Source organism: Gopherus flavomarginatus, chromosome 8 (genome assembly GCF_025201925.1).
Source record: "Gopherus flavomarginatus isolate rGopFla2 chromosome 8, rGopFla2.mat.asm, whole genome shotgun sequence".
Lineage (NCBI taxonomy): Eukaryota > Metazoa > Chordata > Testudines > Testudinidae > Gopherus > Gopherus flavomarginatus.
Genome location: NC_066624.1, coordinates 69,507,424 through 69,535,280, shown reverse-complemented (window position 1 = coordinate 69,535,280; position 27,857 = coordinate 69,507,424). Strand labels below are relative to the sequence as shown.

The window sequence follows — 27,857 nt, the reverse complement described above, 5'->3', positions numbered from 1 at the left end:
AGTTACTGTAGCTGCTGTTAGTTTCTGTTGCCACTATCTTCATTTTTCATTCTCTCGGTCTTTCTCACTCTTCTTCGCTAGCTCTGTTTTGATGGTGCAATGAAACACTTCAAGAGTGACTGACAGGAATTAACCTGATGGCAGCTGCTCTACTTGAATGATGCTAAAGACATCATCCTAAAAAACAAGTGGCTTTCTGCAATCAGCCTTATTCTGTCCTAGGGGAAAAGGGTGGTCTTGCAGCTAAGGCTCTGGACAGTGACTCGGGAGACCTGGGATCAAATCCTGGCTCCATCACAGTCTTCCTCTGTGACTTGGGGCATATCACTTCATTTCGCTGTGCCTCCATTTCCCATTTGTAAAATGGGGAATGATGATAATTATTCCTTTCTGCCATGCTCTCTTCCTTCTGTAGTGACTCTTGGCTGGTCTGCCGAGGAGGGTGGGCGGAATACATTCTAAAGGGGGAGGAAGGACCTGCAGTCACCTGTGTTAGCAGTTGACTCTGTTTGCACAAGACTCAAAGAATTTCTTAAGAAATCAGGTGTATGAGCTGCAGCTGCCCCCGGCAGTTCTTGTCCATTGAACCATATTTCAGTTCACTCGCAACGTGTTAAGACACATAAAATAGCCATTTGTTGAAATGGCACATAACAAGTATTTCTTTAACCTCTTCCTCCAGTTCTCTGTTCCTCCCTGCCCCTGAGGACAGATATATTTACCTGTTGCCTATTTGGAATCCATTTAGAGTTTGATACAAAGCCCACTGAAGCCAATGGAAAGACTCTGACACCTCAGTGAGATAAGGGTCAAGGCCTTTAATAAAGGGGTCATTCTCTCTTGGCTCTTCTGTGGGGTTTATTTCTCCCTGCCAGGAGATAGAAACAGAGCAGTTGAAGCTTTTTGCTGTGTCATTCTATCTATATTGCCCTGCCTTCCCCAAATACTAGGCTGCATTCCAGTTATTGCCTCTCACTGTTTCTGATATGCTGTATTTTCTACCTTTTGAGCAGCATTCTAGAATTTGTCAGAATTTCTTAGGGCAGGTTGCATTTCCTAAAGCCAAAAGGTTTGGGGTTTCTTGGTTCGCTGTATTCCTCCATAAATATTTTAGATCCAGATGGTATTGAAGCCCTGTCCTAGAGCCTTCCTAATTTCAACACGATTCATTATGCCTGTTCTAGCCTCTGGTCATATAGGCTGCATGACAAAGTGCAAAGGAATCTTACGGTTCCTCTGAAGTGGTGTCCCTTAGGGTTGTTTTGCATAGATATTTTAGTCCATATTTGACTAATTAAGCCCCCATGAAAAATACTCCAGTTTTTCTGTACAAGTTTCTCTTCAGCTTTCGTCCAAGCTGGCTGTGTTGCATTAGCCAAAATATTTGTATTTCTGCAGACCCAATACCATACTTTGCCGATACTGCCGCTCCTCCTCCTCTGGGATTCCTCATAATATAAATCCTCAATCTGACCTGGCCAATGTGATAACTTCTAAAGATTTTGCTAAAGTGAGAACACAACAGATAACTTCAGTCTCTTGCCTTTACATAAAGTAGCTGAAAGTCTCAGTGTTAGGGGCTTTTTCCTTTTAGTCTCAATACTGTAGGATTTAATTTAATTTTCTGATCCTGTGGCAGACAAACAGATTTTTATTTTTCTTGAGCAATTGGTCTCCTAATTCTCCTCTCAATCATCTAAACTAGCCAGCAACTATATTTTGGCTACTTTTTTCCAGTCCTTTTTACCCAGCTTTCTCTGCAGTACACTTCTTGCAGATGGCCTATCTGTGTGTGCCAATGCATCAACCATTACCATGGTTCATCTTATCTAAAGGTAGGAGAAGGGGAAGAACATTAAAAGATGCTAATAGGCTAATGTGAGCTGACAAAAGCAGGGCGCTTCTAAGCTAAAGCTGCTACTTTGACCTTAACCCCAACCAGAAGGGAGTGAGTTTTCAGAAGTGTCTCAGCAGCGCATGATGTCGGATGCTGTGGGCCAAATGCTGCCCTGGCTGACTTACGCAAGAAGTTCTGACCAAATAAACTGTGCCGCTGTAGGTATTGTAGTAACTAAGGCCATCATTATGGTGAGTTAAGGGACAAATTGGGCTTGTTTTTATTGCCTTAAGCCAGAACTTTAATGTTACTGTAAAGTTGATATTTTGATGTGACTTCCTTGTATATCTATGTATTTGAGGTTTTTTCTTTGGCAGACTGTATTATATACTAGAGTCCTCCATGGAGATGGTCTAGGCTAGGGCAGTTTTTCTCAACCCGCAGCCCAGTCAGCACACAGCGGCTAGGGCGACCAGATTGCACAAGTAAAATATGGGGACACATTGGGGCGAGGGAGCAGCCACAGGTTCACAGCCCCTCTCCCCGCCCCCCGGAGACATGGGGAAGAGGGGCGCACAGCCCTAGGAAGCCGCTTGAGGGGGCGTATGGATCCAGCTCCAGGCCCTGCTGCAAGCTGCATGGGGGGGGGTGCACAGCTCCGGCCCCTACCCCAAGCCACAGGTCAGGGGTGCACAGTCCCAGCTCCAGCCCCAACTGCAATGTGGGGCTCAGGGCTGGGGCAGGAGGCTGGGGCACAGGAGGGGGTTTGGGATGTGGGCTTCATGAGGGAGTTTGGGTGGGGGCTGGGGCAGGGGGTTGGGGCATGGGAGGGGGTGCAAGCTCCGGGTGGCGCTCTACCTCAGGCGGCTCCCCAGAAGCAGTAATATCTCCCTCTGGATCTTAGGCAGAGGTGTGACCAGGTGGCTCTGCACGCTGCTGCTGCCTCCGCCCACAGGTGCGCGCTCCCCCACAGCTCCCTTTGTCCGCAGTTCCTGGCCAATGGAAGCTGTGGAGCCAGTGCTCATGATGGGGGCAGCACACAGAGTCCCCTTGGTTGTTCCTGCTCCTATGAGCCAGAGAGAAGTGCCCCCGCTTCTGGGGAGCTGTGCAGTGTCAGGTAGGGAGCTTGCCAGCCCCTTGCCAACCCTACAATATCAGGACTAATGGCGTCCCAATTGTACATCAGTCAGGATGCAGGACAAGGAGTTAAATATCAGGTAAGTTAAATATCAGAACAGTTAAATATCGGGTGTAAAAGACTGAAAAAAGTAGCCAAAATATAGATTTTATTGGGACCTCTGGTCACCTTAGCCATGGCCCATGTGACATCCTCAGGCTATTAAGATTGTGTGTGTGTGTGTATGTATATGTATGTGTGTGTATGTATATGTATGTGTGTGTATGTATGTATGTATGTGTGTATATATATATACACACACACACACTCTTATATATATATATATATATATATAGTATGAATGTGGCCCACAGTGGTAAATAGGTTGAGAACCACTGGTCTAGGCTCTGTTCTGTTCTATTCAGGTTTTTATACTGCCCCTGTTACTGTAGTATCTGAGTGGCTTTGAGTGATACACTAAGAAACTTTACTTGCATATGTCTTGTTTGATTCTTTCTTCTTTCTTTGAAGGTGGGAATTGGTAGTGGGGATTGTTTTTGGTTTTTGTAATAACTTGCTTTTTATTTAATGAACTGCAGATTAGAGATGATGGTAATTAAGCCATTAAAGTTTGATGGATGACCTATCAATGTCAGTAACATTGGTCTTTCTTTGGATATTAAATGTTAACGCTTTTATGGCCTGATGGGAGGTGCTTTCATTTGTTTTGGGAGCAGGTTGAGTGCTGAGCATTGCTCCAGTTCAAGCCCTAACTGTATATTGACCCACAGTGGTTGTTTGCTAAGAGGCTTGCATTATGCCTTATTCCTGATGTGCAAGATTGCATTGTATTGTGAGGACTTGTTGCTGCAGTCCAGTGGGATGAAACAGTCTGTGAACTCTCATCTTTGAAAGACTTGTTAGAGTGGCTATCCTATTAGCCAAACTTAATGGAATTGTGCTTATTCGCATCTTGCAAATAGGACTGTAGCATTGACCTCAACTGTGTGTTTGAAACCATTATTGAAAGCAGTTATTTTATGGGCTTATCCACATCTCAGTTCACTTGTCTGCTCATGCTGTCTTATTTATGACACAATATACCAGCTTTCAAAGTTCCATTATATAAAATGATTATTTTATTTCTGCTTAAAAGCCAAACCTAGTGGACATTGTTTTCGCTCAGCCTTTTCTAGTGAAAATTGGAGAGATTAAAGGGGCATTTTAAGTGCCTACATGATTAACGGGTGGGTTAGACCAACAAGAACCAATATCTCCATGACAAAGTTTGCGTCTTCACCAAACTTGAATAGGAAGATTGTGGTACAGTCACTGATAGGTCTTAATTAAGTTTCAGTGTCAAACATGCTCATAAACAGATATATAAATATACAGGGATGGGTCCTCAGCTGGTGTACATCAGCATAGCCCTGTTGTTTTCAGTGGAGCCACACTGGCTTAAGTCAGCTGAGAATCTGGCCCACAAATGTGTACATTGGCCTTTTCCCTCCCACCCCCAAACATATAGTATTGAAGAGGGGCAAAGCCAAGGTTGTTGTCCATGGATATTTTTATGTGACTTGGAATAAAATATTAAAAAGTAGTGGTGATGGGAGGATTTAAAGTCCAGGACTAACCGTTTGGCTTCTTACCCTGATACATACCCCACCTCCCCACCAGCCAGCCTATTTCTTGATCTCTAGTCACCTTTGTTTTGTTTTTTTTAATTTATTTTGCTGTATTGTCCAGCTGCCAAAAGAAAGGTCACATGCCCGTTTTGTGCTGGCACATACAAATAGATGGTTTCTGGCCCACAGAGCTTACACTTAAAGACTCCTATCTTGGAAACACCCATGTGCTTAACTATATGCACATAAATATCTCTGTTGGGAGTATTCACATGTGTACAGCTAAGCAAGTTTGTAAATATTTGCAGGACTTGAGCCGAAGAAGACAAGTGATACTTTATATAATAAAAAAGTATTTGCTTGTACAAATACAAGTATTGGCACATGATTATTTATTAAATAGATACATGCGAGCTAGCCCATCTGCCCTTTAATGCAGCCATCATGAGTTGGCTGGTCTCGTGTAGGAATAGCAGCAGAAGTGGGCCTGGAGAATGGATGTGAAGGAGGAAAGGACAGCAGTGGTACAGATCAGTTCTGGGACAGCATTCTATGCGTTAGGAGTACTATGGAGGAAAGTTCAGGCACATTTATGTGAGAAGCTGGCAAATGGTCACTCAGAGAAGACTGCCATCATTGGCAGAGCAGAGAAGAAAGGCAATGCAAGAAGAAACACGAGCAGACAAGTAAGGAAGGGCAGTGTTGTGAAGAGCCTTAAAGATGAGGACTGGAAACTTGAACTTTATGTAGTGAGAGGAGGAGGAGATGATTTAAAAAAAAATATTGTATATAATAAAAGTCTCTAGCATTTTATCTGGCCTGTGTAGCTGTGTAAACAGATGGCAGTTTTTCTCTAGAGGCAGCTTTGTTCCTGTGTGAGTTCACTGTTTACTCATGAAGAACCCCAAGAGCAGCCAATAATGCTCTGAATTTAAATCCACCGCGATGACATGCGTATCTGTAGTGAAGTGGATGGGTTCAGAATGTGAAGGTTCTGAACGAAACAGCTTGATAAAAGCAATTGCATATTGAGCTCTTTCAGAAAAGAGAGATCTAGGCTTGCTTTTAAATAGTGTTTTGGGAGTGCTGATTGGATTTCTATGTGCCTAGGTACGTATCTGACCCCATTGCCCCTACCGAACCATATCCCCTAAGCCCTAAAGCCACCGAACTAGATTCCACCATGCGAGGGTCATCCTGTCCCCATTACCCGGCCCGCTTACTTATACCCATGACTGCGTGTAACCCACTGTATGAGCGATGTACCCTCACTGCTTCCTTACTGCTTCTTGATCCCACCCACCATACACCCCGCATTGGGGGACCTTGCAGACTGTATATGTTATGTGCTAACCAATTCCCACATACCAGCGTCCCCCTATACTCTGTATGTTGCCCTCAATGGCCAACAACTGACGCTTTGAACTCTTTGTATCATTTTTATTTAAACATTCTCTAATAAACTTTTAAATCTGAGTGCTTCTCAACCTCCAATGCGTTTTATCCTCCCAACACCCTGTGAGGTACAGCAGTGCTGTTATCCCCACTTTACAGATGGGGAACTCAGGCCCAGAGAGACTAATTAGGGGCAGATTTTTCAAGGGCATAAATAGGTGCCAAACTCCCCTTGAAAGTCCGTGGGTGTTGGTCACTAAACTGCCATTTGCACCTTTGAAAGTCTTCCCCCGGGTGACTTGCCTGAGGTCATGCAGGGAGCCTGAGGCAGAGCAGGAAATTGAAGTCCCATCCCTTGAATCCAAGGCCAGTTCCTTAAACACTTGAACCCAAATTGTTTGGTGGCCATCACAGGAAAAGTAGAAGTGTATGCGTTTCATGTATGTGAGCAGGCTTTGTCTCCCCATCCATCCCTTCTTTTTAGAATAATAGGAATTAATGTGGAAATTTCCATTAGTTCTTCTAGTCTATGCACCCCCAATGCAGGATAGTTTGCTATGGTATGTTTTTGAATGGCTTGGTGAAAGGAAGGCTACTGATATGTTATGGCATGACAGGCCACAGAAATGTCAGCTGTTGACCTTTGCTTGTGACTTCTATACAGGCAAAGAGCCATGTGTCCACATCATGACTGATTCAAAATGACCTTGTCAAATTGGAGAAATAGTCTGAATTCAACAAAATGAAATTCAGTAAAGACACGTGCAAAATGCTTCACTTAAGAAGGAGAAATCAAATGCACAACTGCAACATGGGGAGTAACTGGCTAGGTGACAATACTGCTGAGAAGGATCTGGAAGTTATAGTGGATTGCAAATTAAATATGAGTCGATAATGTGATGCTTTTGCGAAAAAGGCTAATATAATTCTGGAGTGTATTAGAAGCGTTGTATGTAAGACGCAGGAGGTAATTGTCTTGCTTTGCTTGGCATTGGTGAGGCCTCGGCTGGAGTAGTGTGTAAAAATCTGGGTGCCACCCTATAGGAAAGATATGAACAAATTGGAGAGAATCAGAGGAGAGCAAAAAAATGAGATCAGTTTTTTCTAAACCTTTTATCAGGAAAGGACTCAAATCAATTGTTCCCATGTCCACTGAAGATAAGACAAGAAGCAATGGGCTTAATCTGCAGCAAGGAGATTTAGATTAGATATTAAGAAAAACCGGCAAACTATAACAGTAGTTAATCTCTGGAATAGACTTCTAAGGGAGTCTGTGGAATCCCCATCATTGGAGGTTTTTAGTAACAGGTTGCACAGACAAGTGTCAGGATGGGTAAGGCTTACTTGTTCCTGTCTCAGTTCAGGGGGCTAGACTTGATGTTCTCTCAGGATCCCTTCCAGCTGTACAATTCTATGATAGGAATAATAATGTTTCATATAAACCTAGGCTTGCCCAAATCTTCAGACGTGTTGGTGATTCTCACATCCATACAAGGCACCACAGCAGAAATTCCATCAGAAATAATAGGTCGTAACGAGTTTAGAGATACACAGAGCGTAGCAGTTTCAGTACCTAGAATGATAATTAGGAACCGCTTCACAGATTCCTCATTCACCAAGAACTCTGTTTGTCTTCATTGGGAATTGTTCCTAAGTCAAGCTATGGCTCAGACCTTAATTTTGCTATGGAAAGGCTCTGATCCTTCAAAAACTCAGCGGGCCTGGTTCACTGGTGTGTTACTCCAGTTTTACACTGATTTCAGTGGCACAGAATTGGAGTAAAGCAAAGTAAACCAGGCCCATTCTGTACAATTCCCATCAATTTCAGAGGGAGTTTTGTGAACTGACAGCTTGCAAGGTTGGTCCCAAGAACATTAGAAAACCTGCATGACATGAGGGAGGGGGGAAATTGCACAGCTTTGTTTTTAGAGTCTCATCTGCTTAAAAATATTCTTTCTTTTGCTACTCAGTAACTTAAAAAAAAAAAAAAGTACAACAAAGAGAGGCTACGTTGTACTTGTAGATATATCCCTGTATATTGTCATCACCTCTAGTAAACAACTAGATACAGAAAGTCTTACACTTGGAAGCCCAGAAGGAAACAGACAGAATGGTAGAAGTGGTAGATGACTGGGCGACAAAGCATGGTTATGTAACAATTAACTACACGACCAGGGGAGCAAACTGCTTTCTTTGTCAACAGTTTTGACACATACTATATACTCATCCTGCCATTCTCCTTGTATCTGTATCCCAGATTTCCATCCATATCAATGAATGTGAAAAAGCGTAGATTCTGGAACACTGTGCAAGATGCATATTTCACTTAATCTTATTTTACAAATAAATGCTAGATTGTTTGTTTTCTTCTTTTTATTAACTAAACATGGATGTATAGTTATAATGCGTCAAAGACAGACATTTAGCATTTAAACTTGTTCGCCTTGCAGCATCTAGGCCAGAAAGCAGATCAGTTTAATACTGTACATATTGAATGAAAGTTTGGGGAATTTTTTCAAATGGAAGAAATTTTTAACTATAACAGGTGGCTTAGCTACATGCAATAAATCAGAAAAGTAATTTGTTTAGTTTATACAAGCAACTTTGACACAAAGTAAATGTACTGATTGTTGCTCTTGTTTTGGAGCTAACTGCTATGGTTTATTAAAGTTATGAATAATTAGTTAAAATAATAAAAAGTATAAACCCAGTATTATGGCTGTTTTTTCCATGAGCCTGTACTGTAACTATTTGAATGATTTTTTTTTCTTTCCAGTATTGATTTGAGTCCTTTTGTCTAGATGATATTACAAGAGGAGGTCAGATTTCAGAGAATTAATTTGAGCATGTTTTTGGTCCTCTGAAGTAATTAAAATACTACCTCATACAATATCCTAATATGGAACTCCTGTTGGAGGCAGAATAAACATTGCAACAGCCTTGTTAATTTGGACCTGCTTGTCAAAAAACAAGGGGCAGTTATTACAGTTATTTGATTTTAATATAAAGAAATGCCCTTGATGCTCTTGCAGCTGGTGCTGCTAGGAAGACTTACACACATTCTTAACTTTTTGCACTGCAAATAGCTCTGTTGATGTTTTGGCAAAATCAGGTCCCTACTGGGAAATTTGAAGGTCTGATCATGCAGTGAGTTCTGTGAGGGGTGGACCCCAGTATTGTCAACTCTTCAGATTTTATCATAACTCCTTTGGTCGTTAGTGGTTATTCTTAGTCTCAGCTCTGGGAATTATGTGAAGAATGTGAGAAGCTCAGCTTTAATTAAAAACAAAACCCCAAAGCCTCCCATTTAAGGAGAAAAGCTTGAAAATGTGACCCAGGTTACACTGGAGACTCAAAGGCTGCAAGGCAAACACAAAGAACTTTAAAATGTATTGAGGTGACCTGTTTGGCTTAAACATAGTGAGATCTAAACTGATCTCGCGGTTTTTGAGGTGCCTGACTTCTGCTTTTTGAATGTTTGGTTTGGCAGTTCTGGGCCCCTGCATCCATGTAGAACTCATTGAAGTCAGTTGGGCTCCGTGGAGCTGCGAGGACCTGCCTTCATGGAGCTCATTGCAGGATCAGGGGCTTAATACTGTAAGTGAAACTGAAGTGTTTTTCGTGTTCTGGAATCTCAGTGACAGGATTGTTTGTTTGTTTTTCTGAGGTGAGAAAGATGCAGGGAAAATCTGTCCATCCCTTCTAGGACAGATTAACAATTATGAAACAAACATTAAAACCCTCAGCAAACATTTTTGAAAAGCAGAATTAGACATGATCCAGGTGCCCTCCCCCTCTATCTTAGGGTTGTTGTGCAGCACCAGCAATAGACTATGAAACTGAGACTTTATATTTATGCTACAGTGCATCAGAGGTGACAGTCGTGAAAGGAGACACATGGTACCCTGAAGTACCTGCATGTGACGGTAGCGATTCATCTGTGAAGATGCATGGCTAGTCATTTTGCCTTTATGGAAAAACTTCCTTCTGGATGGAAGAAGAATGCTAAATGGGGTAAGATGGTTTTGTGTGAAATTCTTGGTTGTTATATATTTTGGATAAAAACAACTTTTCTTTAAGAAAGTATGTATTTGGAAAGACAGCTGAAAACACTTCCCCTGGCAGATCTTGCTGGTTGTCCATATTTGCTGAATTGGAAAATTCTCGTCATAGTCCCGTATTGGATTGCTGTAGTCAGGTATTGGTAATTTAAGAAAGAAGATGTCTCTCATTTCACATTGCTAAACAAAGAATGGAAGCGATTACTGGGTGGGAATGATTATGCAATGGAAGAAAGATGCCAAAAATGAACCTTGGCATAGGAATTATGTATGTTCTGGGAATGTTTTGTTAAAAATATCTGCTAAAGCTGTAAAGAAAAATAATATAGGATATAAAACAACCAAGAATTTCACATAAAATCCTGTAAAGAAATAGCATGAGACTCCCAGATATTTACTTAGGTTTTGCATTCTTCTTCCACTCAATATGATTTTTGTTTTTATTTTTTAATTCAGGTACCAGTCTTAGAATGAACACCGTGGTGAAGCAGGCATCTGCAGTAGCCCATAGAGCTATTTTAGGATTCTACTTAGCAGTAGTGCAAGAAAGCTACTGGCCTTTATCCTGTAAGGCACTAGCTGAAGCAGTTAGAAATAAGGCTTTGAGGCCTGTGAACTTCAGCAAAAATAAGTGGTCCAACAGTGTCCCCTGAGTTTTGGAGAATTAGGAACATTGTGCTTAGGTTGAGGATTCTCTACAAAGTGACACCAGGTTACCAGGAACACTGAACTGATACTAGGCTTGGATATTTTAGAACAGTAACATTGGCAGATGTTTAACCGCAAGATTGCCTTGGCAGTATATTGATGTCAATGATAATAGGTCAAGGTTATTAATCTACTAGCTGTTGATCTCTGATTACTCTTGCCCCTCGCTCCACCGAAATGGTCACAAGGTGCCTGTTATCTACCAGGTAATGAGCGCTGGGATAGGGCGGAGGCTCGATCACTGGATGTCCTCGGGAGGGGTGACAAGTGTCCCGAAGGTAGCGATGGGGATAACGCAAACAATGAGTCGTGGGGTTAAAATTGAGGGTTTATTGAATGGGTCACAGGTGCGGATAAGGACCAACTTAATACTAGTTACAACTTGGGCCTACAATACAATACTAGAACAAATAATAAAAATACTGCAATCACAAACAGAAGCTGACCCTGGTACCGCTCTAGGTCCCAGTAGTTATTCAGGTCCTTCCAAGGGTTAGTAAAGGTGCTATTGGTGCTATTATTAAGCATAAATGCAATTACTCGTCTAAGTAAAAAAAATGCAGTAAGACAGTTAAAGATTGCCGTGAGACTCCGGCCAATCCCCCTTGCGTTCAAGGTTTCCTGGTTAGTGGGTTTCCCCTCGCAGGAGCCTTGGGGCGGCTAGAATCGGCTTTCGTCTCCGGCTTATGACAGACGATTACAGGCTCAGTTAGTTAGCAGAATTAGCAGCTAGGCATACTTACACACACAAACCACAAAAGTTCCATCACCACCGGCAAACGGGTAGGCTTCTGAGAACACGGAGCCGAGGGAGACCTCGAGTTGATCAGGCTCGGTTATGGGTACAGGTTTCTGCGTTTCTCCCTGCCCACCGCTTGCACGGTGGGCAATTTATAAGGGTAATGACGTGTTCAGCTTTTTGGCCAGGTTTCTCCTAATTTAGGAGATTTACAGATGTCTCGTTACCACCCTCATGGGGGGGGGCTGTCAGGAACTGGCTGACCACAAAATTTGCCTAGCCCCAACGGTTACTTTCGGGGAAATGCTTCTTGTTTGAGAGTACGTGTATGCTCGTTTCCTGAACATGGAGGCCAGGGCAAAACTGCCTAGGGCTGTGGCACTAACATGGGCACTAACACTAGCCTGTAGAATAGAGACACTCCAACATTATTAGGGTGAGGAGGTTACATATGGAAAAAGGAGGCTGGTCGTTTGTAGAATATTCATGGCAGCCCCTAGGCCTTATAATAAGCCAGACCACCACGTAAAGAAAGATATGGAACATCAGACTTATTTGGCATGCCAGGAATACAGCAGGACCTTTGTCTCTTACCACCAAATCCCCAAGAAAGGCTGTGCATATATGGAAAGAATGATACAAGATGTCTTAACTCTATTTTACTGTTCTCTTTTTATGTGGTTTGGAGCGTGTGTCTTTACTTATTGTGCTAATAACTTAAAGCTTTGCTTTGCCTTCAATGTGAGTGTCTTTGTTGTGCACATCGGGGTTCCCAACCAGATATTGAACTCGATCATCCTGATTCTGGGACTAGAACCCTACAATCCCCAACTGTTTGTTTAGTAATTCTTTGGAAATCAATATTAATAAGTAACCGCTAAAGAGTCGAGCAACACTGCCAACACAGAGTTCATTGCACGTTCAGGAGCTAAAGCAGAGTTGGTGTCCTTGCATTTTCATAGCTGAATGTGGAAAAATAACTTCCTTTCCCTTTTGGATCTCTGAAAACTTGTCTGTAATTGGCACAGATAGCCGTTCTTCTGGGTGAAAAATGCTGTCTTTAACATACTGAGGACATTTCTAAAATTAATTTATACTGTGTCCAAATTACATACACCCAAGACTCTGCGAGGCTAACAGTGGAATAACTAAAGTTTTAAAATAAGAAAAAAAGAATATCCCCAACAAGAGTGGGACAATAAATTAATATAAAGCCTTCAGAAGCTATTAATCAGCATTGTAACAGACCTCCACTATCTGTATAACAACCTCTATACAAGGTAGTCTGTCTCAGTTACATTACCTCTGAAATAAACGCTTTGGTCAGGATTGGCAGGCAGTCATCCTCTCTTTAGCTGAAGAATTCCTCAGTTTCTGAAAAACGTGTCAGGGAGTCTGTATTGTACCGATGGCTGAATTCACCATCTGCTCATTACTGATATAAAAGCTTAGTAGGGTGGAGGGGGTAGAAGGGAAGAACTACAAGCAGCCAATAAAATGTTTCAGGAGGTTGGGTAGGTGCATGTGTGGAGAAGAGAGGGAAGAAGATAGAGATTGATCAGTGACCAATAATGAATGTAGACAATGGGTGTGATGATTTTTTTCCCCCCAAAAGTGCTCAGCTTTGGCTTAGCTTTTCCCATTAAGGCAAAAATAAGAGTCAAATTACTTAACACACAATATGAGAAGTGACAATGCAAGTTTACTCATTCTGTCCTCAACTGATCTCACCTCTGACCTGGAGGGATCTGTCCCTGAGGGTGAGGTTAGCCAAGCCTCCGGGCTCATTCAGTACTACCCTGTGCTGAGACTGACCCTAATACAAGACTGATATGTGTCATTCAGTATCAATAGTAGTGGCATCTTTGGCGCCAAGCATTATTAAGACCAAGAATGTTTTTCACACAGGCCACTGTAAGGGCATGAAATGGTTAAGACAGCTGATCACTACCAACCTAGTCTGTTTGCAGACGAGAAATCTAGAAGTGAAAGGCTCCCTAACTTATTAATGTATCCTCTAAGCCATCCCTTCACCCTTTAAAAAACAAGGGACCAGATCCTCAGCTGGTGTAAATTGGTGTAGCTCAGTCGAGCCCTGAGTGTGTTTACTTAAACATGACAGCACACTTTATGGCAAAATTTTAGGATTCATTTATGATCTGTTTAAAGATTTGCTCAGAAGGGTCAAAATAGAATTCCACCAACCTAACCTACTTTTCTACCATTCATAAATGACTGGTCATACTGTGCCACTGGAATACTGCATATTCACTATGATTACAGTTTGTGAATTGTAGACATGGTTGTGTTTGTGCTGTTTTCCTCACTGGCGCTCTCAGCCTTCTGCAAGACAAGCTCAGCTTAAGTAGTGCTCACTTCTGGTTTGTTCATTATGTGCCAAGTTTGGTTTGCGCCCCGCTCCCCAATGTTTCTGTCTAAAGCTCTGCTTCATAGTGTAGGTTTTGTTATATAAAAGATTTTGGTTCCTGTTTTTTTTTTTTTTTTTTGGTGGGATGACCGGGGAGGGAGAAGGGATTTGTGCTGCTTTTGCTGAATCTATGAATGCAAAGCAATGAAGGCAATAATTTCTGTATCTGACTGCTCACGGGGTTCCGGGGTACTTAATAAAAGCTGAACTGTAAAAGGCTCTTGATTTGCTCACTGTCATGCAAAACACTGAAGTTTGGCACTTCACTTTGAAAGAGCTGGCTGACTGTTCCGCTAGTTTTGTTCCACTTGATGTTCCCATAGACTTACAAACTTCTGATTGTCTTGGTTGCATTTAGAAGGAAGAAATTTTGAAAAATTTGCTACGGAATTGCTGTTGGACCTAAAAAAAAAAAAAAAAAAAAAAAAAAAGGGGAGACTCAAGCACTGAGTTTGTTCAAATAGCAAAGGTTAAGCTTGCTGCAGAGAGTTATCCTTCCTGAATCTCATCCTGAGTCCTTGATTATACAACTCTGATTCCTGCCATTTTTGAAGCAGTGATGTTGCACTTTTAGAAAGAAATTTTCAACTGTCTGAACTGTAACGTACAAACAATTAAAAAGAAGCAAAATTTGTGCCTGCAACTACTTTTTTTCCAATGAGCCAATTATGCCTCAATAGGAAAGTACTATGTTAGCCTGGCTGAAAAATACATTGTGATCATAATTAGTTTGTTAGGAATTTAAATTACTGCAAAAAGTGATGTGATGGAAGCAGTTTCTTTATACAAATGACAGAAAAAAGTAAAGGGGGACTAGAAGGTTTTTGTTAAGAGATAACTGTAGGGCAAAAACGCCTCATAAACAGGGGACTTCTCTTATTCTAGCTTTCTTTCCACTATATCAGTTAAAACCATTTTCAGGTTTTAGCAGGAAGATTTGATGTTAAAACAAACAGACAAAAATTCACGTAATAAAATGAAGTACCTGTGTGAGCATTACCATGATTTAAAGAAAGTAACATATATTTCCTACCTGATTCACATAATAGGTGAGATAGAAATTGAATTCGAAGGTGGAGAAACAGCTTAAAGGTTCAAAGCCACTTCTGCTAATGCTAGTCTGAGATTAATGAATGGCTTTCACTCCAGGGTGGTTCTTATTTTTCTGAACTTGAAAGTCTTTGCTGCAATAACATCAGACTATAATTAGATTGACTGGAAAACTGAATTATCTGCAAAGAGTTACGCAGATCATGAATGAGGTACATGAACTTTATTTGTTCATCTTAAGTGTGTGTCACCTTCAACAAGCAGCAAAACAATTTCAACATTTAATAAAATAAAAGGAGTAGATGTCTGAAGTTGTTGGATATAGACCCAGTGACATTAATTATTCTGTCCAGATAGAATCATGGCATTTTTTGGCCGACAAGTTTTCTGGGAACATTCCTGATTTTAATACTTTTGAATGATGTATTAAGCCACCTTGACTTGAAGTGCTGGGGGAGTGGGGTTGATATATACCAGATGAATAAGTTTTCCAATGAAGTTAACTGAGCAATGGTGAACCCACTGAGGTTGCGGGTGTTCAGAAAAACATTTGAGTATTTTTAATGAACGTTTGTTTCTTTTTAATAAGTACATATTTATCTAGGCTTTAGTTTTGTTAAGGTAACACTTCCATAGTTCAGGAACATGGATGATTATGTTGTTAAATTATTATTTAGTATTTGCAAAGGATCTGAGTATCAGTCTGCTTGACTTCCTCCGGAGTTATTGGTGCTCAGTATCTCTCAAACTGAGGCCCATAATTCTCGCCATGTGATGGACACTTTACAGGCAGGTATTAAGAAAAGGGTCCCCATCCTGCTTTCAGTGAACTCATGACAGAACACCTGTTGGCTCCAGCAGAAAGATCAAGCCCAAGGTACATGCTTCCAGAAGCTTTCAGTCCAAGCAATCGATCTTGTAAAGTTACTCATTTAGATAGCCCTTACCAAGGATGAATAGGTTCATTGACTACAGTGTGATTGATTACGTGGTTGGATCTGAAATTCTTCTAACAAAGGTCCCAGTTCTGGGATATTCTCTTTCAACATTTCAGTTTACAGCTAGGTAGGACCCATAATTTACAGCACAGTGTGCTGCCTTGGGGCCAGCTCTCCTCAATGACAGTGCTCTGTTATGTCTCTAGGCCTGGATATCCCATTGGCTATGCAGTGCATTGCATCATTACTACAAAGCTGACTGACATGGGTTCACTTTTCTATGAGATCTGGCAAATAAGGGCAGGAGTTTTATAATGGCTGAATAAAATGTGAAGCCTATGCATTTAATAGGGTTTGCATTTTGAATTACAATGGAATGAATTTCCCTCTTAAAAGGAGACATCGTCTCACTGCTGACTTTGTCCCTTGTGTTTTACAAGGGGATAAAAAGAAAATGCTAAGCATGTTTTGCTGTATTTCACATTCTTTGGCCTAATCCTATATTCTCAAGGTCTCTTTTTCTCTAGAAGAAGCTTTCCCCTGCGAGATCTACCTTTTTGTTTAAGCCCATAGGCATTGGCAACATCCTTATGGAGGTCTGAAAACTTCAAATGTATTGGTAGTAAAGATGCTTGTTGGGGCGTCTGAAGACAATCATCTGTGAAACCATGCTTTACTGGCTTTTCTCTTGAGATCCACCTACTGTCAGATTAAATGGAGAGAAGTCACCCTCAGAAAAAACCCTTTTGAAGACTTTTTCTTTTAGCTGTTCAAATAGGGTGCCTGCAAGAGAAGGAATTAACTTGATAATTGGAAGCCTTGGGTTAGCAGTCATATCATATATGGTTGTGATTGATTGAGGGTGGAGTGCACAAGCAAACTTTTTTTAATGTTGCTTTTGCACTCAGTTCCTCCTGTCTGCTGCTATCACTTAAATGTAACTAGAGTGAGTTAGCCCCAAGGGGAGGTGGGCTGCCCAGACTTTTTCCAACTGAAGACAGCATTGGCAGAATGCCTTAAACCTCAGGCCTGTGGCTAATTTACATAGACTAGAGGCAGACTGCAGCATCCTAATCTTCAGTATAAAGGTACAGGCTGGCATCTCCAAAGATGGCGAGTTGGATGCTCGGAATGGTAGTTGTTGTGGGTTTCTGAATTAAAGGGTGGTCCTGGGCTGTCTTGTCCTACAGAGAAGGAATAGGAAATAGAGTGCAGTATAAATGTATAGTTTAGGGGGCACCACAGCCCACTGCTGAGCAAAGCCTGCCTGCAGAACACAATTATGAATAGTTCCATTCAGTCTTGGCCTTCCTTGTACAGAAAGAGAATAGGAAATGCTAGTGCTACAGGTTCAAATATCAAAGGTCGCCATGAGTTCAAGTTACTGTTTTACCGCAGAGTGTTATATGATTATTGGAAAGTAATAAGAAATACTGGGAATAAATGGGGAAAGCTATTTAGTCACTAACACTTGGTCTTTTTAATACATGATTTTCCACAAGGAGCCATCAATTTGTTTCCAGAATGACTCTGGTGGGTTTGCCTCAGTAACCTTGGCTGGCACATCATTTACACACATTTATTAATCTCCCAGTCAGAGTGCTTTCTAACTTTACTTTCCAGCAGGAGATTAAGGTTTTTTGGGTTTGTTTTTGTTTGTTTGTTTTAAAATTTTATATGATTATTTTTATCTTTTTATTTACCTTGAATCTCCTCTTATGGTGACTCAAATTCCTTGACACACAATGTATTTTAGTTTTTTAAGGATTACAGCTGAGTTAAAGGACACAAAATAAATGTGAATAGCCAGCACCCGCTCTCTGAAGAGACAGCAGTAATATTCTCCTCCTTCCCACATATCCAGTGCCTTTATATGTCTGCTCAAGAACCCCCAAAATACTACAGTTTGAGTATCCCTTCTAATGGCAATGGAGGTTGATCTGTTTCAGCACTGCTTCTATAAGAGCCGAACTACCTTCAGGCCTGGTCTACACTAAGAGGCAAGGTTGATGTAAGATGCGCATCTTCAGCTACGTGAATAGCGTAGCTGAAGTTGAAGTATCTTATTTCGACTTACCTCCCGTCCTCACAGCGCGGGATTAACGGCCGTGGCTCCCCCTGTTGTCTCCATTACTGCTGCTCGCTCTGATGGAGTTCCAGAGTCGACGGGAGTGCATTCGGGGATCGATATATCACATCTAGATGAGACGCGATATATCGATCCCCGAGAAACCGATCGCTACCCACCGAACCTGCTTTCTGTAAAGAAGCTGCATTTCCAACATGCTCTATGAAAGCTCCTTACTTAAGCATGGGAGTCATGTTGTGATTTCTGATACCATCTAGAAAGCAGGAGCCAATATGCAGAAGAAATGCTGTATCTTAGACTGTAGGAGATTCAGAGCATGGACCCTATCTTTTGTTCTCTGTTTGTGGCAGAAGTTGTACGATAGGGTCATGGCCCATAACTGGGGCTTGTAAGCACTGCCGCATCACAAATAATTGATAGTACTTGTTGTTGTTGTGTGTGTTTGTTATATTTGATTTATTATAATCAAGTGGTCTATCATTTCAAGGGACAGAATTAGTATAAAAGACAAATCAAAAGCGGTCTGGGAAAGCAGAAAAAAATCAGAAGTAACAAGATAATGACAAGGACTCAAAAGGGAGTTTATCAACTGGGGTGGGCAGAGAAGGAAAACTAATTAGAGAATGAAAAAAGTGACAAGTGAGAAGAATGGATGAGTGGAAGAGAAGATAGGAAAAGGGGAGAAAACTGGTAAGAGAAGACAAATGACAAAATTAGCGAAGACGTTTAAATGAAAGAAAAGATTGTGCACTTCTTGGGGAACAGATCTTGTTTTCGTGTCTGCCACCAAAGCACCGTGCACATTTCTAAAAAATAAATCCTTTGCTTTAACCTCAAGTTGCTAGAGTTATTTTTAAAGTTTTCTTCACTTTAAGGTGACTTGCCTTGTAAGAGCTGTTTTTTTCCTCTAGTGCTAGGCAAATGGTGTTGATCTGATGAGTATTTGGCTTCTCACCTAATGCGTTGCCTGTTTAGAATTGAGCGAGAGATTTTAGGACCCTGCATATGTTGAATCATCTGAAGTAGGGTGCTTGAACCACTGCATTAACACAGAGTAATTAATACTGAAACATACTAGTAGGTTGATTCTTTGTGCTCCCTAGCGGAGTGAATTAGGACCTGGGCCACAGAAGTCCTGCAGGGACGACTTTTGGAATAGCCAAGTTTTGAGGAAAATGTCAAGGTAAAAAGGATAAGTCTGGATGATGATGTGGTGTTTATTCTGTGGGACCTACGCATCCTCACCTCCTGCTGTAGGGGCGCTGGGGCCAGATTCAGTTCTGGGAAGCTGAATCGGGGCTAAAACTTCTGTTCAAAATTAGCATGGAATATAGGGGGCAATACTGCCTAATTGAAGTCAGTGGGAGTTTTGCCATTGACATGCTACAACCCCCATTTTATTTAAGGGAAATTGAGGCATGGAGAGGTTAGGGGTATGTCTATACAACAGCGAGTCTCAGAGGCCAGGTCTGCAGTCTATACATTCCGCCTCGGGTCCTGAAGTTCAGGGAAGGGGACAGGCTTTGGAGCCCCAGGGGAAGTGTCTACAGAACAATTTTTGTGCTGTAGTACTAGTCCTGTACTCTGAGCCTCACTACTGTGTAACTGTACCCTGAGCAGCCTGCCCACGGTCACAAAGGAAGTTTGCGGTAGAATAAGGAATTGAACCTAGGTCTCCTGAGTTCTAGGCACTTGCTCTGACCACAGGACCATCCTTCCCTGTTTAGTCTTGAATCGGACTCCTTGTTGTTTTTGTGGCTACAGACTAACACAGCTACCCCCGGCATCTTGAACTTGCTTCAAGTTTGCAGCTGCTCTAAATTATTGGCAGCAGCTTGTTAAATGTAACAGCAGCTCTTCACCTAAATCAGGGCTCAGCAACTCTGGCACGCGGCTCGCCAGGGTAAGCACCCTGGCGGGCCAGGCTGGTTTGTTTACCTGCCGTGTCCACAGGTTTGGCTGATCACAGCTCCCACTGGCCGCGGTTTGCTGCTCCAGGCCAATGGAGGTGGTGGGAAGCCACGGCCAGCACATCCCTCGGCCTGTGCCGCTTCCCGCCACCCCCATTGGCCTGGGACGGCGAACTGCGGCCAGTGGGAGCCCCAATCAGCTGAACCTTGGACGCGGCACGTAAACAAATTGGTCCAGCCTGCCAGGGTGCTTACCCTGGCGAGCCGCGTGCCAGAGGTTGCCGACCCCTGACCTAAATGCTTTCTGCCTTTTTTGGTCTTTGTTTTTTGTCTCCTCTCCTTTCAGAGGATAATCAGGGTAGTATAGAATTGTTTTCTATCCTGTCTAGCTCTAATAAATAGGAGAAGGAAAACACGTGCTTTCTTCTATTTAAAGTTCTTAACCAATTTGTCTCTGTTTTCATGGCAGAGCTTTCCCTATCGGCTGCTGTGTGGGCTGGTGACAATATTAACAACTAAACCAATCACTTAGAGATGCGCTGACATTTCTTACAACATTTAAGGGCTGTTAAATTCTGTCTCTTCCTGTCAGCAGTGAGCTAGTGGAGAAGGGAGTGATTCTGGAGCTATTTTTCTTGAGCAGGAAAAATACAGGTTTAGGGGCACTTGGGGGCAGCACATTGAGCTATGCTCCATATAGTTCCTTTTTAAAGAAGATGATGGTGTTCCCTCCAGAGAACCCACTCCTGTATGCCAGTAGATGTCCAAGGATTGCAAGGACCTGTTGCTTTGACCTTAACACTAGTAGCACTGCCAGATTCATGGCACAGCCCCACAGCTTAGTTCTTAAGGCAGTGCTACATCTGAATGCCGACTGGCACCGCACTTGGGATTAAAACCTGACTACACCCTCTATCTCCTTTGATGTACATGGGCAAGGGCAGCTAGAATTTGTGTGTTAGAGGAGGGAAGTGCTGGTTAATCTCTTCCAAAGGTGAATCTCTGTATTTTTTTGAAAGAAAAGAAACTTTGACTTGGGAATAGTGTGAATGTGATGGTAATTGTGATGTTAGTTTGAAAGTGGCAGATGTCACTTAACACATATTACAGTAGCACATAAAAGCCACCGCCAGGTATGGCTTGTAAGAATGTTAATGAAACAGTGTGGGCTGTAACGATGTGCTGCTGCATCACAAAGTGTAGAAAAGTATTTATATGACACACACCCTAAAATCTCTACAGCATCTGGTCCCTTGCCATTCTTTGAACACAGGATATGTCTCATGAAGGAATTATTTAAAATAAAATCTAAACACATTGACAATGACAAACTATCATTCCAATCTTTCTACCTGTAACTGTGGCAAAAGGCCAGAGTCCAGGATAGTCAGAATCATCCATACCTAACGTTTTATCTCTTTACCAGCTCCTGAAAAGAAATGGATTGAAGTTAAAAATACCCTGACATAAAGCATGACATTTCCTGTTAAAGGAAAGTACAGATTTTCTTCTAGGTAGGTTTTCTTTTAAGTTTAGTTTTGGGACAAAAAGAACTGATATGCAGCAGTATTCCCCTTTATTTGAGAAGTCTGTGTTAGAAAATGTGCACTAGTTGAACTAAATGGATTTTAAATCCTTCTGGTTTAAACTGGTGCAAACACCTAAATAGACATATTAAAACGGATGTAACCCTTGCTTAAACCCATTTCACATGCATTAGTAAACTATTGAATGAAGCTAAAGCAATTTAAGCAAGAGTTAATCCAGTATAAATTTGTGTACATTAGGTGTTTGCACTGATTTTAAACTCGATTAGTTTGTTAAAGTCGTTTGGCTTTTCTGCTGTAGACCAGGCTTCCAGCATTACTCTAGCTGAGACTGTTCCATTGAGTTTCCCCTTCAGGTGAGGAAAGCTTGCTAGAGCAGTGTTTCTCAAATACAGCTAACCGGGCACATGTGGTCTTTTCTTGCTGCCACAGCCTCCTGGACTATGGTGGGAGTGGGAGGGTAGACCAGCAGCCCCTCCCCCTCTCTGGTGCTCCTGGGGGCACAACTGTGGTGTTGGTTGCTGGGATCACCAGCGGGGGTTGAGCCCTGCCACCCTCTGGAGACACCTGGGGTATAATGCTGGAGGAGCAGGCAGTTGTTGAGTTCCCCACCTTCCCAGAGGTGATGGGGCTCAGGCTTTGGGCTTCAGCCCTGAGATGGCAGGGCTTCAGGCTCTGGTCCCCTGGTGCCTCCCGTGGCTACCCACCCACTCACCCCCATCACCCCAGCTCCTGCTGCCTCCCACAATCCCTCATCCAGGGCTTAATTTGTTTCCATATTTGCTGGGACTAAGTCTACTGTGAAAAGTAATACTTGTATGTTTGTTAATATCACTTTTCACAACAGACTTACCAGCTAGCAATAAATAAATTACAATTATTTGGATGTGTGTTTGTGCATATTTATTTGTTTTTCCTAAAGCTAATTAAGTATTTTAGGAAAACGTGTGAGAGCGGCCACGAGCAAGAGTTGGTGGCCACACTCTGAGGCCACCAAAAAAATTTGTCCTGAGAACCCCTGTGCTAGAGGAACATCAGTGTGAGTTTGGGATCAGTTTCATTTTTCTCTTCAGAATGTTTGCATAACTGTGTGCCAGGAAAGTTCCATTTTCATTTGGACTGTGAGCTGCTCTGTGTAATCCCTATATTTGCATTTTGTAATATTCGTGCTACATAAAAATGGAGACAGAATCCTAAAGACAAATGTCTCGGTTTAGCACCTTCTCCAGTGTTCTGAATCTTAACTGTGTTGCATGTTCATACCCAAAGGGTGCCTGAAAATGAGAGAGCCCAACCCAATGGCATTTAGAGCCCTGAAGTGAAAAACGAGCCCATAAGGAGTCTGTTCAGAACTGCGGGTTTCTTAATGTGAAGCTCACCCAGAAGTGGACGTTCTGCAGAAGGTCTCCAAACCCAGCAGTTCTGCGACAAAGCATATGTGGGCCTGTGGAATGACTGCAGTCTGGACCACACATCCCCAGTTGATGGTCTGTACCAGCTTCAGATAGGCCACTCTTGGGAATAGGGCTGTGGGGTGGGTCAAACAAAGGACTGGGATCCGGCCAGTCAGTTTGTGATTACAGAGGTCCAGTGGCCACAAATCGCTATGCATGTGGTGAGCAGTGCTGGTCTGACCTGTTTTTAGAGGAAGTTCAAGCCTTTTGTGGGTGGGCACCACTTTCTTCAGATCCTGTCCTTACCCTCCCACTGCACTAGGATGCAGCCCCTCCAGTGCTTTGGTTGCCATGGGCTTGGGCTGTGTACAAGAAGTGCTACATGTGGCCAGAGTGTTTGTTCTGCTTTCCCTAGGATTGGGTCTGGTGGTGAAGTTCTGCCTTAAATCTAGCGAGACAGGACAATGTGAGCAAAGTAAAATGTTTTTAAAAATCCAGTAAAGGTGACTCAGTGGAGGACACTTTGAGGATGACAGAGCAATATGGTAGCTCCCCAAAAGGAGGAAGTACAAACTCCCTTTTAGCCAGTCTCTAATCATAGTCCTTGAAACTCACTGTCATTTATTGTGCACTGTGTTTTGCATCTGCAGTCACAGCATCTTCACCTGCTTCCATGCTGTTCCTGAGCTTAGTTATTCTTTCTGGAAGATTATTTCAAGTCGAGTCACACAAGCCTGTCTCATTGCCTTCTGATGTTTCTGAATAAATCTCTTCCAGATCGTGATGTTTAATGGCTGCGCCCAGCTCACTTATCACCTCTGCCTGACTAGCCCTGTAATCATGTGGGACAGTGAATCTCTAGCTCTATCTTCTGATATTTTACATCATTGGCCTTCCTCTCAAAATTAATGTCCCGTTTCTTCCCAGAGTGCCCTCCTCCCACATCTACTAATTGTTTCCTTTATAGAGTATTGTCTAAGGATGTTTAATTGCAATAAGATTATAACAGGTCTTTGTACATTTTGGGCCAGCTCTGGGTGTGTATGGCTGATCTACACAAGGCACAGGTCAGGGGGGTATTTTTGGGTGTGGGTATATGTGCTCTCATAAACATAAGTGCGTGCATGTGCATGCAAAGTGTATCTTTTAAAGCTCTCCTTTGCACTTCTCTGACCCTAATGCAGATTCTGTGTAGGGCTGGTTGGCTTGCACCTAGACACTTTGCACCTGGTGTAATGAGCATTACTGCAGTAGAGAATTGGTCTAATGCAGCGGTATCCTGGCCCCTTTCCATACAGCCACATCGTTTCCCCCTGCTGGCCCATTAGCAGCCAGGAGGGAGCATGACATAAAAGCTGCCTCTCTACATGACCTTACACTGGGGCAATCTTTCCTGGATTGGGTAGGCCAGTCTTAGAGCCAGATTGTGTCACTGTTGCACTGCATCAGAGACCGTGGTCCGTATTGCCTCCAATTACTGTGTCCATACTGGGTTTTTAGGCCATGTCTCTAAGCTTCTGCTAGATTGCAGTACAGAGAAATGCCCACATAGATTTTTCTCGATGAGCTGCTGTCTTCTTTGTCCATGTTACAGTAAATATATATTACAACGTACACACATCTGTCCTAATTGACCATTTTTTAAATCCAATTTAATTGCTGTTCAGATTGTCCAATGTGATGTAGAAAATGGTCCTGTAAGTGCTTACCGCCTTTCCCCACAACCTCTTAACATCAGTATGAACTAAGGGCATTGCAGGAAATGTTCAGGATTAATACTATTATTTTTATTAGCAGATGAGGAAAGGAGTAGAGGATCAGACCCCTCAATATGTGATCCAGATAAGAAGCCCACAAGTTGTGCACAGGTTGGAAGAGGGTTTTATATAACTAATGTCCAAGCCTTTTATTATGTGGCTGTTATCTATGCCATAGTTTCATTACAGTAGTTTCACGTGGTGACAATGCTTGTGTAGCTACATGTCCTGGACCTCCATCTTGCAGTTGACTCTGCATGGGTAGATTTTAAATTAGAATCTCTTTAACGCTCAAATGTTTGTACAGTGCCTAGCACGATGGGGCTCTCATTCTGATTGGATCTTTCGGTGCTACTGTACAGTGTATGTGTGTGTCTTATTGCGTGTAAATAAGTGTAAGACTGTGTGTGTGTGTGTGTGTGTGTGTGTGTGTGTGTATGACTGTATAATTAAAATATTCTATAATAAAACACTCCCCTGCACATCTTTTTTCCCCCTGGGGAGGAGATGAGAACAAACATGTGACAGATGTTAGTCACATTGCTTAATGCACTGCTCAAATACTTGGTGATGAGTGCGGTATAAGAATCTACAAGCAATAGAATATAAATATTAAATGTTCACTGGGTGTACCTATTTGTACATGTCGTCAATAAATATGCAACCAATATTCCTAAGTTTGCCGATTTATAAAGAGGAGAAATAATTAAATTCATATAAATATGGGGAATTTCTGCGACTGGATACGAGTTAGAACTTTTCTGATGTAAATCACGGGTTCAAAACTTGCTCCTAACAGTGATGGAAAGTTGTTGTCATGTAGCAGCTATTCAGCTGTGTCTGTGAAATGAGTTGGAGGGCTTAGGTCAGTTCCTAACAGAGAGATGAAAAGCGCCAGCAAAAATTCCAACACAACTGGCACTCATTGACACTTTAGTGACAGCCTTTGAAGAACAGTCACGGAGTGAGTGGACACAGAGACGTCATACAATCATAGGTTTTTACAGATTGAAAAGACCTATTAAGTTCCTTAGACCATACTCAGCCTGGAGCAGGATTGTACAATGAAGTTTATCTTTTTAGTTCTTTGTCCTGTCTAGTTTTAAATGACTTGGCTGACACCGATTCTCTTGGAACTCCATTGTACTGTCTAACTGATCTCACCAGTATGCTTTTCCTGGTGTTCATCCTAAATTTTCCATTGCTTATTTTTTACCATATTCCTCCTAGTTTTACCTCCATGGATTTACTGTTACCCATACTGAACTATTCTTGCCCGTCTTGTTGGCCAGTGTAGCAAATGCTATAGTAAACCAACTCTTGGTCTCAATACAGAAGCGTCATTCACCTGCCTTTTAGTCATTTGATATTACAACACCATGATTGTGTGTGATACAGAAATCACTAAGAAGAGGCTCATCACTATCAAGTTCTGGCTAGTGATGATGTCACTATCTATTCATATGGCTCCAGTCCAAATTTAAGGAGAAATATTTTTTAAAAACTGACTAACATTTTGAGTCTCACTTTTTAAAAAAATCCTTTTTCTATTTCTAATATCACTAATCTCTCTGTGCTTTTTCCATACCAGAGCCCTTTCCAGCCTTCCCAATAATCTGACTCAAGTTCTCAGCTCTAGATCCTTCCTATAGACCAAGGGTTCTCAAACTGGGGGTCAAGACCTCTCAGGGGGTTGGGAGGTTATTACATGGGGGGTTGTGAGCTGTCAGCCTCCACCCTAAACCGCACTTTGCCTCCAGCATTTATAATGATGTTAAATAAATATATAAAGTGTTTTTAATTTATAAGGGGGGGTCACACTCAGAGGCTTGTGTGATGGGTTGGATCACAGAAACCCCCTTGGAGGCTGCCACCTGATGTGCCAAGACTACTTCTGCTCCTGCTTTCCTGCCCTGGCAGCTTAGGACTTCAGTGCCCCGTCTGGTTTGAGCCAGATCCGCTAGCCTGCTGCAAACCCAGACCCAGGTCTGACCCACGTCCCCTAACAGCTGCTGACTTAATTGAAAGCAGCTTACAGAAGTGTTCTTGTCTTTAACACTCAGATGCCCGACTCCCAATGGGGTCTAAACCCAAATAAATCTGTTTTACCCTGTATAAAGCTTATACAAGGTAAACTCATAAATTGTTTGCCCTTTATAACACTGACCGAGAGAGATGCACAGCTGTTTGTCCCTCCGCCCCAGTATTAATACCTGCTCTGGGTTAATAAGTAAAGAGTGATTTTATTAAATACAGAAAGTAGGATTTAAGTGGTTCCAAGTAGTAACAAACAGAACAAAGTGAATTACCAAGAAAAATAAAATAAAACATGTAAATCTAAGCCCAATACAGTAATACAATTGAGTACAGATAAAAATCTTACCCTGAGAGATGTTTCAATAGGTTTCTTTCACAGACTGGACGCCTTCCTAGTCTGGGCAAAATCCTTTCCCCTGGTACAGCCCTTGTTCCAGCTCAGGTGGTAGCTAGGGGATTCTTCATGATCGCTGCCTCTTTTTGTTCTGTTCCACCCATTTATATATCTTTTGCATAAGGCGGGAATCCTTTGTGTCCCTCTCTGGGTTTCCACTCTCTCCTTCTCAATGGAAAGACACCAGGTTAAAGATGGATTCCAGTTCAGATGACATGATCACATGTCACTGTAAGACTTCATTACCCACTTGCCAGCACACAGGTATACAGAAGGACTTACAGGTAAAACAGAGCCATCTGCAGACAATTGTCCTGGTTAATGGGAGTCATCAAGATTCCAAACCACACCAAATCATTAATGGCCCACACTTTGCATAATAGGCCTCAGAGTTATACTTCATATTTCTAGTTTCAGATACAAGAGTAGTACATTTATACAAATAGGATGATCACACTCCATAGATTATAAGCTTAAATACCTTACAAGAGATGTTTTGTGTGAAGCATATTCCAGTTACATTAGCATATTTTCATAAAATCATAGAGTGCAACATCAGCTTGCTATGTGAAAGGGGTCACCAGTACAAAAGTTTGAGAACCACTGCTGTAGACCGTCTGATGTTGAGGGAGACTGTGGTGTTGTATTCGCCCCTTGGCTTGACATTAATGGTTGTGCAGCAATCTTGTGAATGTCAGTTGATTACAACAGAGAGCCTGTTGAAGCTAAATTTATTTTATCAGTCTCTTGATGGAGGAGTACACCACAGTTACATATGTTGTGTATTGACTTTCTCTTTCTCCTGTTGAAAAGCTTTTAAGTTGCTGT

At 42.1% G+C, this 27,857-nt stretch overlaps 1 protein-coding gene and 1 long non-coding RNA gene across 3 annotated transcripts in view; one reads left to right on the top strand and one right to left on the bottom strand.

Annotated features, from left to right (window-relative positions):
• Nucleotides 1–27,857, top strand: part of LOC127056387 (glypican-1-like) — a 240,525-nt gene that overhangs the window by 54,038 nt on the left and 158,630 nt on the right. The window lies entirely within an intron of this gene.
• Nucleotides 6,878–12,885, bottom strand: LOC127056396 (uncharacterized). Its single transcript, XR_007775794.1, has 2 exons — nt 12,789–12,885; nt 6,878–7,015 (listed from the first exon to the last, which is right to left on the bottom strand). It is a non-coding gene; the product is annotated as an uncharacterized LOC127056396 (long non-coding RNA).